Source organism: Eriocheir sinensis, chromosome 4 (genome assembly GCF_024679095.1).
Source record: "Eriocheir sinensis breed Jianghai 21 chromosome 4, ASM2467909v1, whole genome shotgun sequence".
NCBI lineage: Eukaryota > Metazoa > Arthropoda > Malacostraca > Decapoda > Varunidae > Eriocheir > Eriocheir sinensis.
Genome location: NC_066512.1, coordinates 4,773,575 through 4,789,051, shown reverse-complemented (window position 1 = coordinate 4,789,051; position 15,477 = coordinate 4,773,575). Strand labels below are relative to the sequence as shown.

Below are 15,477 nucleotides of genomic sequence, written 5' to 3'. Positions count from 1 at the left end.
ATTTTACTATGCCTGGTGCCCACACAAATAAAAATTAAATAAATAAACAACTGTCCTCTCCATGGTGTCCCTTTATTATAACCAATGCCACTGCCCATCTAGCTCTATGTCCCACATTGTGTGAAGACAGCCTTTATAAACAGTTTAAAAGGTATAGATAGATAAGTTCGTTCACTTATGTTCCCCTCACCCTAAAACCCCACTTATCCAACAGGGCTTCTTAGTGATAGAGAGGAAACAGTTATGAAGTAGTGGGTCAAGGGGAAGGAGCCCCTCCCTTGTATGTAATAGCTCATTTTTACTGTAGATGGATAACAAATTTTTATAGGGGTTGTGCTATTCTACAATTAATTATAGTTCAGGTTTGGTTTCATCATTTGTGTTGTGTTTTATGTCAAATTAATTCCTTCTTTATTTACAGGTTACTGGGACAAACAGCTTGACTGATTTGTTGACCAAGACTGTTTGTAGTTTGGGCTTTATTCAACCATAAACAAAGGATGGCTGAACAACTATGTCCCCTGGATCTTTCAACTAAACCTCTTTCAGGTTTAGCCATGAAGCTGCCTAAAAGTGCACCTTATAACATGCCGAAGACTGTTATAAAGGTGAGTATGATTTTGCATTATTGTCTTAGTACATTCTACACAAATATTTTTTTTATACTAAAAAGTCTATTTCCACTCAAACTATCTGATGCCTCAGAAGATACTCATAAATTAAATTTTCTCAATGGAGCTCCTGCCAGAAAACTACAGAAATAAATAGGAGATGAGCACTCTAGTGTTGACCCAAAGGGTATCCCAAGACCCAAAACTCTGAAAATGCTTACCTCTACTACTCCTGTGCATTACATTGCTTTCCCCTCCTCCTAAGAGCAATTTACATGTATTTATGATAGTCTAAAATTTATTTTCTTCCTTGATAAGCTCACCACTCTCTGAGAGAACATGAGGTATCCTACAGTCTCGGGGCAACTCCTTTTCCCTTCCTGGACCTGCAGGTCTAAGTGTGAGTCTACGCTGCCACCTCTCTGATGCCTTGTCCTGATAGATACTTGTAAACACATGGGTTTTATCTTTTGTAATATTCAAATTTTGTCAATGAACCTGCTGGAACTCAAACTTGGTGTGCAGGAATGGGAGGTGAGCACTCTAGAGTCAACCCAGAGGGTAGCCCTAAGCCCAAGGCTCTGGAAATGCTTATCTTTACTACTGTGTATTATAATTTTATTGCTACTAAAAGACAAAGCGTTGTACACCTCCATTTTTAACAAGCAAAATTTTATTAATACTCTTTTGGACAGGCCTCTTCCATGTTGTGGATTTAGAGCAAAACCTCTTAAAGACATAGTAGGCAGGCTGAAGGTTGTTAGCCTTTAGACTACTCTCAACATCCTCAGCAAAAGTTCCTGGTATACCTCTCCTTATCCTTTCGTAGAAGTGACACAGTGGCACACTCCTGTTTCAGCTGAGTTTCCCTGCTACTCAGACAGCACAAATTTTCTCAACCATTTTCATTAATCTTTCTGGTTCTCTTTGCCTTCAAAAGCCCATCTTACAGCATCACATAGTACTCTGACATATACCTACCCTAAGCATGATACAATCTTTTCCATATTAACTGTAAATTGCTGAAGTTGTAGGTCTCCCAACCTAAAGCCAAACTGACCATAGTCAATTTTAAATTATCTTTTCTGTATTTGTATTACTTATTTTGTTGCAGTCAGAAATATTTATTCCCATTATTATCATAGTTAGTAATGATAATGAAAAAATATTATTAATACCGTACAGCTTCTAGCATTTAAACACAACATAACATTTTATAAATTTATTATGCCTGACTCTGTTAGCTGTTAACACTTAGAATTTATCCTTTCATTAACACAATTGAACTCTTGAGTTATTATAGCATAATTTCTCTTAATTTACAAATATTTCCCCATACTTTAAGTTCTTGGGTTTAAAATTTTCTGCATTATATATATATATATATATATATATAAATATATATATATATAAATATATAAATATATATATATATATATATATAAATATATATATATATATATATATATATATATATATATATATATATATATATATATATATATATAGTAAAATTTTCATATGGATGTATTATTTTTTAATAGTTTCAAAGGATGTGCATTGTTTTTACCACACAATTAAATGCAATCTTATCCAGAAAAACCATGAAACTAACCTAAATAAAATTTGCAGGTATCAATGAAGTCAAGATCCCATTCCTGCGAGCCACACAGTGACAAAATAAATGACCACAGGACATATCTCCCAAGCCAGCATGTGGAGGTAAATGAATAATTAGATGTTGCTGAGTCCAGGCCCCTCACTGACAGGGAATCAATATATAATTTGAAAATAAAATTACTTTATAATCAAGCTTGCTTAGTGGTTAGCACTTCATAGTTACTAAGCCATGAGTGCAGGTTCAAGTCCCAGATTTGTTAGTGGGTTCATTCTCATTAAGGCACAATGCTCAAGTATGCAGATGACCACTCTTCAGCTATCTACACTTGCAACTTCCTGGAGTTCCTTGAGCTTAATGAATGTGACTCTTTCCCATTGCTGCCAAAACCAACTATGCGAATCACATAATATTTTATGGTTATTTGACTAATTTATACCATCTCTAGATTTCCCTTTATTACTCACACTTAAAAAGTAAAACTTGAGGGCTTAAACTCCTTTAACGTAATTTAATTTTCATGCATTAAAACAGGAATCAATATATAATTTGAAAATAAAATCACTTTATAATCAATCTTGCTTAGTAGTTAGCACTTGATAGCTACTGTTACCATAGTTACCAAAGCTTCATTTAAACAATAGCCTTCTAATATATTGCACCTCATTTACAATTTTACAATGTAAGTATAATTATAGTTCCATAATTATACTTGAATTATTATAATTATGCTCCTATGTGTAATTATACTTGATTTTATTAAGTTTTGAAATAATATACCCAACCATCACACCAATCACTGGACAGGTTTTGCTCTTTCAGTATGTCCTATTTCATACCCTGATTCAAATGTGACTTTACATGACTAATCAGAATTATGCCGCAGGTGGAGGTAAATGTTGAAGAGCTAGCTCCACCTGAGGCCTCTGCTGCTACCCTTGAAACAGTCTATCAACCTGAAGAAACTTTTCTCCCAATTGAAGACCCAAGCCCCAGGAGATTATTCTAAATGTTGAGAACTCGGCAGAGGTCTTGCCTTGTGATGGATTAGTAGATGTACTTTCCTAACAGTAAAAAGCAGAGGAAAAATCTAATTGCCCAGCATGCAAAAAAACTAGTTCACCTGCCTCGCCACCTAGTGAGAGTACATGGATGGTCCACAGATAGAGCTAAAAAAATATCATGCATCATGGGAACAAGAAAATACAGAGGGCTCTTTACAAGAAAAGTTAGGAAAACGTGTACAGTCAAGAACTGCTATGCACAGGTTACTCGATTGGGTCAGCACATGAAGAGGGTGCATGGGATATGCCTCAACCTGAAGCATTCTATTCCCAAGCCTCATCTGAGAACACCCACTAGAAAATACCGAATTTGAGTTACAAGATAAAGTAAAGCAAAGATTGAGTTCTGGTACAGGCAGTACAGATGAAGAAGAGATAGACTACACAGACAATAGTGATGTTGTTAGTACATATTGGAAAGAAATACTCCTTAACTATGAAATTTTTTTGAAAGGTCCTGCTGGAGGTCACTAGAAATGAAAACAATATCATATAACATAGGCAGGTTGAAAATAGTGATAGCAGATCTAGAGGCAAATAATGTACAAGAACTGCTGGTGGAAGAAAAACTTTGGAAGTACTTTGGTAAGAAAAAAACTGAAAAAGACTGGAAATCACAAACAATAATAACATACCTCGCTAGTCTGAAAAAGTTCTTTGCATACGTTTCAAAGAAAGGAAACCCTTTCTCTGAATCTGAGGTCTGAATGCAGAACACCTATGCAACATTATGCCTGGGTGGTCCCGTAGCTATTACAAAATGTGTGGAGAGGAAAAAAGGTGTAAGAGAAAAGAACAAGAGCAGTTGTTGTTAAATAGTGATAAATTAGATAAATTCTATTCATCAGAAGAATATAAAGGAGCAGTGAAAATAATAGAACAACTTGATGACAAATATGTACCAAAAAGAAATGACATTTCATTGGTAAGGAATATTTTGATATTTATGGGACTAATAAAAAATGCAAAAAGAGGAGGTGTTTTTGCAGAGCTACGGGTCAGTGAATTTCTCCAAAGAGAACGCATTGAAGACCGCGTGGTCATCAGCATTGGAAAACATAAAACAAGTTTCACTCATGATGAAGCAAACCTGGTCCTCACTGAAACTGAAAATTCCTATTATCAAGTATTTGAAATTCATGAGATCAAAGATTGAAACTGAGGAAAGTGGGGATTACTTTTTTTGTCATGGGAGGGACTCCAACCACAGCCAACAATGTAAGTAATGTCATTAAGAAATTATGGATAGCAAGTGGAATAGGGTCATTATTTCAAAATATTTTTAGAAAATCAGCTGCCACCAACATATTATATCATTGCACTGAAATGGCAGAAAATGTGGCAAATCATATGGACCATGATTTTAATACCTCAAAATAGACATACAGATTGCTCAATAAAAAAAAGAGATGCTGTTCCATCCTCTAAAGCTATTGAGGCAGCAAACTATTGTGACCGACCGAGTTATTCTGGCATTCGCATAGAGAAGATAGATGAAGAAAAGCATAATTATGAAGGGAGTAAAAATGAAAATATCAGTGATGAATGTAGTGATTCAGAGGTGAAACTTCAGAAATGAATAGTCATTCAAGCACAAATTCATTAAATAGAAAATTTTCTCCTTATGAAAACAGATTAATTGAAAAAATATTCATGGATAAAATAAAGAAAGGCGAGAATTTATCATCGAAGAAAGTGCGAAATATACTTGACACAAAAACCCCAAAACTCCTAAATGAGTATGGAGAAAAAAAAATACTGGCTAAAGTGAGGTGGCTGAAATATAGATATAAAGTTAGGAAAAGTAAATGAAAAATAGAATACTGCAAATTTGTGATTTTGAATGTTGTTAATCATCATTAAAATTTTTCAAGTGTGAATTCATACATAGTACTTGTCAAAAGTTTAGGTTGGGTGAGGCAAGGTAGAATATATATGGTTTAAAAATACTAATTTCGATGAATGGTTATATTTGTTTGGACCCGGTAAAATATTGCATCATCACATTCCTAAGCTCTTCTGCTCCAATTTGCCACCATTCATTTTATGTTAACTCAGCTGGGAAATAATAGTACTATTAGAGTAGTTTCTACTAATTTGCTAAATTTTGTTAAAATTTTTGGGAGGGTACAGGTCACGATAAACAACAGCTCTCATTATTGCACCTAACCTAACCTAACCCAAACCTAAACCAAGTACTGAATATCTATGTTTTTCATTTGAAAGGAAATGCTTAATTAGTTAACACTGTCTTTATTTCTCAAGATATATGTTGTCTTTAGCATTCCACACCTGAACTGTATTATTTTATTTTCAAATATAGATTTATGTTCAACTAGTAATGTATATTAAAGGCTTTTGTCTTTTATTTGCATATATTTTCTTATGATAATGAAATAAGATTGAGAGCAAATTTAGTCTATTGAGAATAGTTTTTTGTTCTATAAAAATGTTAAAAGGAAATATATACTTTTTTAAAATTGAGGTTTAAGTCAAATTTAAGTTGGAAGTGATACACAATAATAGCTTTTTTTGTTACTTTTGTAAAGATCTTAATCTGTGGCATTACAGTTTAAAGGAACCTTTTATGTATTTCTGCATAAGTAAATAGGGAAATGGAGGAATCAAAAGTATGTAATTATTTTGCATAGGTAAAGGTACATTATATGTTTTATATGGTATCATTCAGAGTCAGAGGATTGCATTTCATATGATGAAAAATTACTATCCAATTAAAATAAAATTTCATTTAGCTTAAGAGGGTGATGTATTTAATTGAAATGAAACTTAGTCTATTGAGAATAGTTTCTTTAAAGGGAAAATCCTATTGTATCTTTTATTTTGAATTATATGTCAGTCAAATTTGTTAAAGGGTATTTCCCAAAATAGCTTTTTTGTTTCCTCTTGTAAAGATTTCCATAATGTAATAATGGGGCATTTCAGTTTAAGAGAATTCTATATAAGTATTTTTTGAATAAGGAAATTTCTCATGTACACAGGAAAACAGAAGTTAAAATGTTATAATTTACCAAAAGTAGGGGGTATATTACAAATTTAAATGTTTTTCATTGTGAGTATGTGTGAGAGATTCTCATGTGTTGAATAATCTTCATGTGTTGCAAATTGCCGGAAAAGAAGTTTCAAGTAACTTTATGTAAGTTATTTTTCAAACTTAAGTGGATTCTCAATTACTTATAAAAAAAATCATAAATAAATAAAAAAATAAAAAAATTGGATTATTCACTTTTGTCATCACCTATATTTTTTTCCATAACTTGTTTGTTATAAGCACCCAACATTTGAGCCCCTCATCATTAAATCCTACAGGAATACCAGAAAAAAAAAAATACGGTAGTATATTACCTGAGAAACTAGTTTACTAAAAGCCATGAAATAAAGTTTGAGACTGATGAATACAGTTTCCATGAAACACAACCATCCAAAAGGTGTGTGTATATGCCTATATATATATATATATATATATATATATATATATATATATATATATATATATATATATATATATATATATATATATATATATATATATATATATATATATATATATATATATATATATATATATATATATATATATATATATATATATATATATATATATATATATATATATATATATATATATATATATATATATATATATATGGTTAAGCGTCGTTGCAGTACTGCAGTCTCATAGCAACTTGCATTGTACATAATATCACTCACAATCCTCACACTACCTTGCTATGAATAATGAAAACCTGGGCAAATCATTAAAAAATATGTTTTGGATACTTGAAAAAAAAAATAGAAAAAACATTTTTAATGATTCGACTAAAGTCTCCAAAATGAAAAACTAATAAAACTAAAGCTAACCTAACCTGCGGGGCTGACTAATCTAACCTAACCTAACCCTGCGGGGATGACCAATCTAACCTAACCTAACCTAACCTAACGTAACCCGGGTAATTCCGTGCGTGAGCAGTCTTGATCTTAGTCTTGGTTTTGTTTATGTTAGTCAGCCCCGCAGGGTTAGGTTAGCTTCGGTTAGGTTTGGTTTGGTTAGATTAGTCAGCCCCGCAGGGTTAGATTAGGTTTGATTTGGTTAGATTAGTTTTTTATTTTCATTTGGAGACTGGTTTTCGTTGTAAAATCTTTAAAACGTGTTTTCGATTTTTTTCCAATATCGAAAACATGCTTTTTTAAGGGTTTGCCCAAAAAAAAACACAAAAATCACAACCAAAATTTTTAAAAAAAAATTAAACTTTGTCTGTCAAGAAAAACGTCCGCAGTACAGCAACGAATTTTTACCATATATATATATATATATATATATATATATATATATATATATATATATATATATATATATATATATATATATATATATATATATATATATATATATATAGATATATATATAGATATAGAGATAGAGAGAGAGAGAGAGAGAGAGAGAGAGAGAGAGATTTACATAGATTTACATAGAAAACCAGACCACACAGACCCCATGGTCCAGACTAGGTGGCCTGTCCTTAAACCTAAGTGATTCTACGTTAATCAGATGGCTCCAAAACATTGCAGTTCTACTCTAATTAATATTAAGTTCAAGGAAGTGACGGTCAAGCTTATTTTTAAAGAGAGAGAGAAACAAAGTAAAGAATCCTCAAATCCCTGTGGCAGTAAGTAATATGGAGAGCCATTATTTTCCTCCTGAAGTCAGCAGATGGTAAGGTTACGTAACACACAGGCTGTTTTTAATTACCAGTGCTTATAGAAAACGGGTTTTAAGTAGGACAAAGGCAAAACATTAATCATGTTTTTTTTTTCTTTACAGTATGTTATAAACTGTTAAGTTAGGTTAGGTTAGTTTTTTTATCAAAATAACATTTTCTATGCTTCTAAATATAATTCATGATTTTTGTTAAGTATTTTTCATCAAATATGGCTAAAATTTGGAAAATGAGAAGATTGTTTAAAAAGCTTCAGTATGAAAATATATCTGTGATTTGAAAGTTTAAAGGCGGTATCTATAATACTTTTTTTTATATGGCCAGTCAAAGTTGAAAAAAACGGTTCCAAAGCGCAGCAATTTCTCGTGTTTCAGGCGATTTATTCCTTTAAAATAATTAGTAGTGCATTTAAAGACACGAGACTTGTCTCTTTTAGTAGTTGCCACGTATGCTATAAAATAACTTTACACAGCAGTCCAAAGTGAAGTAGTTTTTCACCAGCGATGAATGTATGTTTTGATGGTTTTTGTTGTGTTACAGAAGCGCACCATAAAACTACTATCCGATTTTTAACTAAAAAACCATTGTAACTACCGAGCCAAAACTTTAGAATATTAAATAATTTTACATTATCCTTGTTGTGGTGAAAAATCAGCTCATTTGGTTTTGCAGTATTAAAGTTATTCGCGTTTCAAAAAACATAGGAAGTTTGTGCGAAGAGTAAGAACACTAGTTTAAGAAGGTCATAGCAAAGTCACTGCAGTTTTTGGTCCAATTTTTTGGTCCAAATTTGTTGTTCTTTCCTGTTCATATCTAAGAGTTATCGTATTTTGTTGTTGATTTAGGGTGAATATCTGTTCACCCACGCCGTGAACAACATTGATTTATCATAGAGACTACTGAACAACAACTTAGGCGCTTTGGAACCCAAATCTTGCCCTTATTGTTCAGTATCTCTTTTTCAAATGAGCAAAAAATTGCCAAGCTGCTATAAAAAGATGATTTTGGCCAACGTCAATAATATATATCAAAATGAGCAAGTGTGAGGCATTCCCTGGCATTATATTGGCGATACTAGAATTTCTGTTGTTTGGGGTCCCATAGCGCTTGTTGATCAATATCCTGTTGTTGTTGTTGCTGTTGTTGTTGTTGCTGTTGTTGTTGTTGCTGTTGTTGTTGTTGTTGCTGTTGTTGTTGTTGTTGTTGCTGTTGTTGTTGTTGTTGCTGTTGTTGTTGTTGTTGTTGTTGTTGTTGTTGTTGTTGTTGTTATTGCTGTTGTTGTTGCTGTTGTTGTTGTTGTTGTTGTTGTTGTTGTTGTTGTTGCTGTTGTTGTTGCTGTTGTTGTTGTTGTTGTTGCTGTTGTTGTTGTTGTTGTTGTTGTTGTTGTTGTTGTTGTTGTTGTTGTTGTTGCTGTTGTTGTTGCTGTTGTTGTTGTTGCTGTTGTTGTTGTTGTTGTTGTTTTTGTTGCTGTTGTTGTTGTTGTTGTTGTTGTTGTTGTTGTTGTTGTTGTTGCTGTTGTTGTTGTTGTTGTTGTTGTTGTTGTTGTTGTTATTGTTGTTGTTGTTGTAGATTTCATTATGCGCTTTGGTTAGAGGAAAAATGCGCTTTCGTGACTTTTTATGGGGTGTCTGCGCTTTGGAACCACCCCCTCGCGCTTTAGTATCGCAACACTGCGCTTTAGTACCGCGTTGCGCTTTCGCACCCACCCTCAGATTTGATGTGTTGCGACCTGCACTTCAGTATCGTTTTGTCGAGGTTCCAGCTACTATTTTCAGCGAGCCAATCACAAGCCGAGAAATTGTTGCAGCGCTGTTCCTGCCACGCGGTGGCCGCCATTACGCCTTCTTCATGCATATCTTCAGCAGTAAAAACTATGGTAAGTCACCCATAATTACTGTGTATTCGTAGTGATAGAATGAAGATGAACTCATAGGAGATGGTAAAGGTAAAGTGGGTGCATACGCAGTGGCTGCGCATAGCTGCGGTGCCCATCTCCGTCCCATTAGCCCTTGGAGCCTGTGGTGGGTAAGAACCCGCTATCCCGGGACACAGGGCTGGTATGACATCCGGGATATCCACAGTTTACCTTCCCCAGGTTTCCCCAGGTACCCATTTATCGACCAACCCGAAAGGGATGATGAACAGCTGGGTGGGCTGTGCGCCGACTGCCCAGGCCGGGATTCGAACCAGGCCCGCATATTCGTAGCCAGACATGCTGACCACTGCACCACGGAGGCGCTTGGAGGAGATGAACATGACGATAATTCAGGATTTAGATTGTCGGTTAGCTCCCATGACCGTCATTGTACTGAATAAGCCACCGCATGTCACGCTTCCCCTGCAGGCATGCTTTCATAATAGTAAAACCAACGCAACCACACAGGAGATGGACATGTAGAGAATATAAATGTTGGTTCCCATGACAGTCATTTGTACCGTCCACGCCACTCAAGTATCACAGCATTCTACCTTAGTTTCCTAGCTCTATGGGCGTGGAGGTAGCTCCCCCACCTTGTTAAGGCCTTTCAAGCAAGTATGAAGAAGTTAAATGTTTTAAAATAGGGTAGCACCAATCTGCAGGTATGCCAGTCCATTATTAGTAGGGTCAATTAGTAGCGTTAAGGGATATATGACTGAACTATGTACCTTATGCAGAAATAATTATATATGGCCTGAGTTTATTGGTGCTAGGAGTAATACTTGAAGTGTGTAGTCACTGTAGTGATTAAAAGGAAATTGTTAAATTGATAACAAGGAAGGAAGGCAGGGAGGGAAGATGTGTTAGGGGTTAGTCTTGGAAATGGTAAAGGAATATAGAGCTGATTTGAAGAATGAGATAAACTCCATAGCAACAACCTGATCAGGCAGGGAATTCTCCAGACTGATAGACCTAAGTGAGTTTGAGCAACCTTGTACCTGTGTTCAGTGTTTCATGGCCCCCTATAATTTTACTATGCCTGGTGCCCACACAAATAAAAATTAAATAAATAAACAACTGTCCTCTCCATGGTGTCCCTTTATTATAACCAATGCCACTGCCCATCTAGCTCTATGTCCCACATTGTGTGAAGACAGCCTTTATAAACAGTTTAAAAGGTATAGATAGATAAGTTCGTTCACTTATGTTCCCCTCACCCTAAAACCCCACTTATCCAACAGGGAGCTTCTTAGTGATAGAGAGGGAAACAGTTATGAAGTAGTGGGTCAAGGGAAGGAGCCCTCCCTTGTATGTAATAGCTCATTTTACTGTAGATGGATAACAAATTTTTATAGGGGTTGTGCTATTCTACAATTAATTATAGTTCAGGTTTGGTTTCATCATTTGTGTTGTGTTTTATGTCAAATTAATTCCTTCTTTATTTAGAGGTTACTGGGACAAACAGCTTGACTGATTTGTTGACCAAGACTGTTTGTAGTTTGGGCTTTGTTCAACCATAAACAAAGGATGGCTGAACAACTATGTCCCCTGGATCTTTCAACTAAACCTCTTTCAGGTTTAGCCATGAAGCTGTTTAAAGTGCACCTTATAACATGCCGAAGACTGTTATAAAGGTGAGTATGATTTTGCATTATTGTCTTAGTACATTCTACACAAATATTTTTTTATACTAAAAGTCTATTTCCACTCAAACTATCTGATGCCTCAGAAGATACTCATAAGAATTAAATTTTCTCAATGGAGCTCCTGCCAGGAAAACTACAGAAATAAATAGGAGATGAGCACTCTAGTGTTGACCCAAAGGGTATCCCAAGACCCAAAACTCTGAAAATGCTTACCTCTACTACTCCTGTGCATTACATTGCTTTCCCTCCTCCTAAGAGCAATTTACATGTATTTATGATAGTCTAAAATTTATTTTCTTCCTTGATAAGCTCACCACTCTCTGAGAGAACATGAGGTATCCTACAGTCTCAGGGCAACTCCTTTTCCTTCCTGGACCTGCAGGTCTAAGTGTAGGTCTACGCTGCCACCTCTCTGATGCCTTGTCCTGATAGATACTTGTAAACACATGGGTTTTATCTTTTGTAATATTCAAATTTTGTCAATGAACCTGCTGGAACTCAAACTTGGTGTGCAGGAATGGGAGGTGAGCACTCTAGAGTCAACCCAGAGGGTAGCCCTAAGCCCAAGGCTCTGGAAATGCTTATCTTTACTACTGTGTATTATAATTTTATTGCTACTAAAAGACAAAGCGTTGTACACCTCCATTTTTTAACAAGCAAAATTTTATTAATACTCTTTTGGACAGGCCTCTTCCATGTTGTGGATTTAGAGCAAAACCTCTTAAAGACATAGTAGGCAGGCTGAAGGTTGTTAGCCTTTAGACTACTCTCAACATCCTCAGCAAAAGTTCCCTGGTATACCTCTCCTTATCCTTTCGTAGAAGTGACACAGTGGCACACTCCTGTTTCAGCTGAGTTTACATGCTACTCAGACAGCACAAATTTTCTCAACCATTTTCACTAATCTTTCTGGTTCTCTTTGCCTTCAAAAAGCCCATCTTACAGCATCACATAGTACTCTGACATATACCTACCCTAAGCATGATACAATCTTTTTCCATATTAACTGTAAATTGCTGAAGTTGTAGGTCTCCCCAACCTAAAGCCAAACTGACCATAGTCAATTTTAAATTATCTTTTTCTGTATTTGTATTACTTATTTTGTTGCAGTCAGAAATATTTATTCCCATTATTATCATAGTTAGTAATGATAATGAAAAAAATATTATTAATACCGTACAGCTTCTAGCATTTAAACACAACATAACATTTTATAAATTTATTATGCCTGACTCTGTTAGCTGTTAACACTTAGAATTTATCCTTTCATTAACACAATTGAACTCTTGAGTTATTATAGCATAATTTCTCTTAATTTACAAATATTTCCTCCCATACTTTAAGTTCTTGGGTTTAAAATTTTCTGCATATATATATATATATATATATATATATATATATATATATATATATATATATATATATATATATATATATATATATATATATATATATATATATATATATATATATATATAAAATTTTCATATGGATGTATTATTTTTTTAATAGTTTCAAAGGATGTGCATTGTTTTTACCACACAATTAAATGCAATCTTATCCAGAAAAACCATGAAACTAACCTAAATAAAATTTGCAGGTATCAATGAAGTCAAGATCCCATTCCTGCGAGCCACACAGTGACAAAATAAATGACCACAGGACATATCTCCCAAGCCAGCATGTGGAGGTAAATGAATAATTAGATGTTGCTGAGTCCAGGCCCCTCACTGACAGGGAATCAATATATAATTTGAAAATAAAATTACTTTATAATCAAGCTTGCTTAGTGGTTAGCACTTCATAGTTACTAAGCCATGAGTGCAGGTTCAAGTCCCAGATTTGTTAGTGGGTTCATTCTCATTAAGGCACAATGCTCAAGTATGCAGATGACCACTCTTCAGCTATCTACACTTGCAACTTCCTGGAGTTCCTTGAGCTTAATGAATGTGACTCTTTCCCATTGCTGCCAAAACCAACTATGCGAATCACATAATATTTTATGGTTATTTGACTAATTTATACCATCTCTAGATTTCCTTTATTACTCACACTTAAAAAGTAAAACTTGAGGGCTTAAACTCCTTTAACGTAATTTAATTTTCATGCATTAAAACAGGGAATCAATATATAATTTGAAAATAAAATCACTTTATAATCAATCTTGCTTAGTAGTTAGCACTTGATAGCTACTGTTACCATAGTTACCAAAGCTTCATTTAAACAATAGCCTTCTAATATATTGCACCTCATTTACAATTTTACAATGTAAGTATAATTATAGTTCCATAATTATACTTGAATTATTTATAATTATGCTCCTATGTGTAATTATACTTGATTTTATTAAGTTTTGAAATAATATACCCAACCATCACACCAATCACTGGACAGGTTTTGCTCTTTCAGTATGTCCTATTTCATACCCTGATTCAAATGTGACTTTACATGACTAATCAGAATTATGCCGCAGGTGGAGGTAAATGTTGAAGAGCTAGCTCCACCTGAGGCCTCTGCTGCTACCCTTGAAACAGTCTATCAACCTGAAGAAACTTTTCTCCCAATTGAAGACCCGAAGCCCCAGGAGATTATTCTAAATGTTGAGAACTCGGCAGAGGTCTTGCCTTGTGATGGATTAGTAGATGTACTTTCCCTAACAGTAAAAAAGCAGAGGAAAAATCTAATTGCCCAGCATGCAAAAAAAAACTAGTTCACCTGCCTCGCCACCTAGTGAGAGTACATGGATGGTCCACAGATAGAGCTAAAAAAATATCATGCATCATGGGAACAAGAAAATACAGAGGGCTCTTTACAAGAAAAGTTAGGAAAACGTGTACAGTCAAGAACTGCTATGCACAGGTTACTCGATTGGGTCAGCACATGAAGAGGGTGCATGGGATATGCCTCCAACCTGAAGCATTCTATTCCCAAGCCTCATCTGAGAACACCCCACTAGAAAATACCGAATTTGAGTTACAAGATAAAGTAAAGCAAAGATTGAGTTCTGGTACAGGCAGTACAGATGAAGAAGAGATAGACTACACAGACAATAGTGATGTTGTTAGTACATATTGGAAAGAAATACTCCTTAACTATGAAATTTTTTTGAAAGGTCCTGCTGGAGGGTCACTAGAAATGAAAACAATATCATATAACATAGGCAGGTTGAAAATAGTGATAGCAGATCTAGAGGCAAATAATGTACAAGAACTGCTGGTGGAAGAAAAACTTTGGAAGTACTTTGGTAAGAAAAAAACTGAAAAAGACTGGAAATCACAAACAATAATAACATACCTCGCTAGTCTGAAAAAGTTCTTTGCATACGTTTCAAAGAAGAGAAAGGAAACCCCTTTCTCTGAATCTGAGGTCACAGATGCAGAACACCTATGCAACATTATGCCTGGGTGGTCCCGTAGCTATTACAAAATGTGTGGAGAGGAAAAAGGTGTAAGAGAAAAGAACAAGAGCAGTTGTTGTTAAATAGTGATAAATTAGATAAATTCTATTCATCAGAAGAATATAAAGGAGCAGTGAAAATAATAGAACAACTTGATGACAAATATGTACCAAAAAGAAATGACATTTCATTGGTAAGGAATATTTTGATATTTATGGGACTAATAAAAATGCAAAAGAGGAGGTGTTTTTGCAGAGCTACGGGTCAGTGAATTTCTCCAAAGAGAACGCATTGAAGACCGCGTGGTCATCAGCATTGGAAAACATAAAACAAGTTTCACTCATGATGAAGCAAACCTGGTCCTCACTGAAACTGAAAATTCCTATTATCAGAAGTATTTGAAATTCATGAGATCAAAGATTGAAACTGAGGAAAGTGGGGATTACTTTTTTTGTCATGGGAGGGACTCCAACCACAGCCAGCAATG

General features: G+C 34.6%; 1 long non-coding RNA gene across 3 annotated transcripts in view; it reads left to right on the top strand.

The window, feature by feature from the left end:
• LOC127008052 (uncharacterized) overlaps window positions 1-15,212 on the top strand; it is a 16,442-nt gene extending 1,230 nt beyond the window's left edge. Inside the window, exons 2-4 of one of the 3 annotated variants that reach the window (XR_007760758.1) lie at window positions 422-608; window positions 13,194-13,283; window positions 14,067-15,212. This is a non-coding gene — a long non-coding RNA (uncharacterized LOC127008052). Of the gene's footprint in view, window positions 1-239; window positions 609-2,243; window positions 2,334-13,193; window positions 13,284-14,066 lie in introns of those variants that run through there. The other 2 variants (XR_007760755.1, XR_007760757.1) reach the window with 2 other exon arrangements.
• Window positions 15,213-15,477: the final 265 nt, after the last annotated feature.